We start from the raw sequence: 3276 nt of genomic DNA, 5'->3' as shown, positions 1-3276 counted from the left end.
GACATAGGAGCAGTAATGGCGGATAGCTGGATTTTGTTGGAGAATAGTGTAGGAGAATCCCTGAACAAAGTCAGAACAGCAGATAAAGCGATAGCATTCCTACTATTAACCAGACCGTATAGAGCCCACAGAGAAAAAGATAACAAAGCCAGGACATCAACAGCAACACTGAGTGTGGGATATAGGAGCAGGGATGACCCAGATTAGCTCCTGTCTGTCTGTTTTTTGTGTTCATGTGCAGCAAGAATGACGGGTGATCTTTCCTCACATTTAAAACCATATGAAGTTATTCATTCCTGTTTAGCTCTGTTACCCAGCAGCCATAAGGTCGGGGATTTCAAACTCTATGTAGAGAGTGTGCAAGTACTCCCCATGCATTTTCTCTAGGTACTCTGGCTTCCTTTGAAAACTTTTTTTAGGTTAATTGGGCTCTCTACACTGCCCTTTGCTTTAAGTGTATCTCCATGGTTTCTCGCAATGTGTTTCTGGTTCATGTTTGGTTCGTATTTTTGGGTAGTTTTTTGCTCTATGATGGACTGTAAACCTGTCCGAGGTGGAGCACACAGCAAACTCAGTAACCTCTGGAGATGGCACCAGCCTTACCTCCAGGAACTCCAAGGACATGCGGGTAAAGACGATGGAATAAAATCAAATAATGTCCAATTGTTATGTGCAGTTTATTTAGGATGCAACTTTAGAAACTAATGATTTGATCCTAGAAACATGAAGCACACAAAGTCTTAACATGTCAGTTGAAATTTTCTCTCATTGCGTTTAGGCCCTTTTCATCAACTTGATGTATATCCTCTTTTCACGTTTAATGAGAAATTTTTTGTCATTCTTTGAACTCTTATGTCAATCTAAATGTAGCTAATATCAACTATGGAAACTGTTTTAAAAGTGACCCAAAAATGAATCCTTGAGGAACTCCCCATGTTACCTTTGCTCAGATTTATAATTATTTAATTGACACCAATAAGTCCTGAACTTTTCAAAATGATTTTAACAAGTTTCTTGCAGTGCCAGAGAGTCTAAATCACGCTTAAATTCTAAAAGTTGCTACATTAGAAGCAAGAGGTTATTTGAGAGTTCACAAACACACGAGAATGCACCGAGTCTGACACAAAAAAGGGTTGGCGAATCATGTTGTGGTATTATGGCTTAAGACAGGACATACAGCTGTGATTAAAGCAAGAGCTGCCGAGCCAATAGCTGAACCAAAATAAACATAACAGCACAGGAGGAGATGTATGTATCTTCTATCTGTTTGGTCAGAATCCACAATTTCCTCCAGTTTTTTTGGTCTCTCATTCTGTCTGCTGATATTTTATTTGTGATTGATCACCCTGTGTCGTTATTGGCTAAAACCAATCTTTGGTAGGTGGGAAGTAGTTGTCGCGTCACCGATCAGCTTGGAAGGTTCTGCTGAATGTTCCACATTTCAATGATCAAAGATGTGTTGCGCTAAAGCTGATTACTACACGTTATTAATCTGACTTGCTGCGTCAGATATAAGTTAGAGTGGATGGGACTTTCTATGAGTTCAGCAGCTCAGCTTCTGGAAGTTAAGAAAAAAAAGTCTTTTTCTTTCCATCCGGTTCTTGCAGCATATGAAGCTCGGAGAGGCTTTTTATTCCCCCAAAAAACAACAGCAAAAACAAAAGAACACACAAAGCATCTGTCCTGATGATGTTTAGAAAGTCCTTTATGAGCCTAAACAGAATTCCAGCACTGGGCTCAAGGAGCTGACTTAAACTGGCACGCAGCTTTTTGCTGGCAATACCACAGAAGTACCAACTGTTCTGCAATTCCTTATGGTAAAGCGTGGTGCAGATATTAATAACCCAAAAATGTACAGCAGATATTAATTAAATCATCCAATCTAGAGATGTTAGTGAAGCCTCCCTAGAGCTTCATATCAGAATGTCAACAAAAAAGAAAATTCCCATTCCTTATAAACAAAAAGAGAGACAAAGCAATGAGATAAGAATCAATCAATCAGTCCGTTGGTCACTCTGTCTGTCTGTCTTTATTTATTTCTTATTTACTCATATACCTGGTGTCATGGTTTTGGTTTGGTTCAAGTTTTATTTTGAGTTTTCAATGGTGTTATTTTGATTCTTGTGTTCAAGGTATTTTGATTGTATTTAAGTTCTTAGATATTTGCTGTTTGCCCTCTTGTGTCAGACACCTTTTCCCTAGCTCCCTTCTTGCCTCTGTTCACACCTGCTCCCAATCTGCTAATTAGCCTGGTCTTTGTTTCTCTCTCCCATATAGGCTACGTTCAAACTGCAGGCCTTGATGCTCAATTCTGATCATGTTATAAACTGCAGTGAAAGAAAGTGAAATAATGGGGATTTATTTTATTTTTCCACACACAACTATTTTAGATCAGGTCATTTGGCAAACAGTGATGCATTTATAATTGTACAAAGCTGTTAACTATGTGCGCTGTGTACCCCGCCTCTCCCCCATTGAAAGCTGGAGATAAGCACCAGCACCCCTCGTGACCCCAGCAGGGTTAAGTGTAACAAAAACGGTTGGATGGATGTTAATTATATGATGTTAACACTCAGCAAACTGCATAAACTGCAGAAATAACACTAAAGTAAAAGATCCCATGAAGTCAATAAAGAGAAAAAAAGAACATCAACACTTTTTTGGTGAGATGATTGGATGTTTCTTTTGTTTTAATTTTAAAACCTTGCTTTTATTTGCCTGTTCTGTCTATTTTATTTACCTTCTGATTTATCTTATTTTTGGTTTTATCAGGTCAGCTTCCGCATACTCCATCATAATCCTATCAAACTGAACAGCAGAACACATCCAGAGCAATGTTGCTGTTATGTCTGTGAAACGGCACGCAGGAGTTGCCTTTCTGTCTCTGACATGTTGATTTGGATCAGAAAAACATCTTTCCCGTTCTTTTTAGAGTTAGAAAAAATGGAGCATGATTATCTACGACTGATCTGATTAAAGTCGGCCAGACACACCATCAGCTGTCTGCCTCCTAAGGAAACTAGGAAATCTATCCTTTGTTTGCATTCTTTCACTACCCAAACTTTAGAAACCCGGCTGCACTACAACTCTGTCTATTGAACTCTGCACCTTCATTTAGGCTCTAATCTAGTCTCCTATCAGGCGTGACACAAAACACCAGCAGAAGCTCCTACATGCACAGTCTGGGACTTTTTTTCAGCTTTTATTGTCATTACACTGTCAAAAGTACAGAGCAACGAAATTCACTCTCTGCATTTAACTTATCCCCTTGGGGAA

This window comes from Cyprinodon variegatus, unplaced genomic scaffold, assembly GCF_000732505.1.
Source record: "Cyprinodon variegatus isolate N-32 unplaced genomic scaffold, C_variegatus-1.0 Scaffold164, whole genome shotgun sequence".
Taxonomy (NCBI): domain Eukaryota; kingdom Metazoa; phylum Chordata; class Actinopteri; order Cyprinodontiformes; family Cyprinodontidae; genus Cyprinodon; species Cyprinodon variegatus.
The sequence above is the reverse complement of the archived record's forward strand: the minus strand, read 5'-3'. Positions refer to the sequence as shown.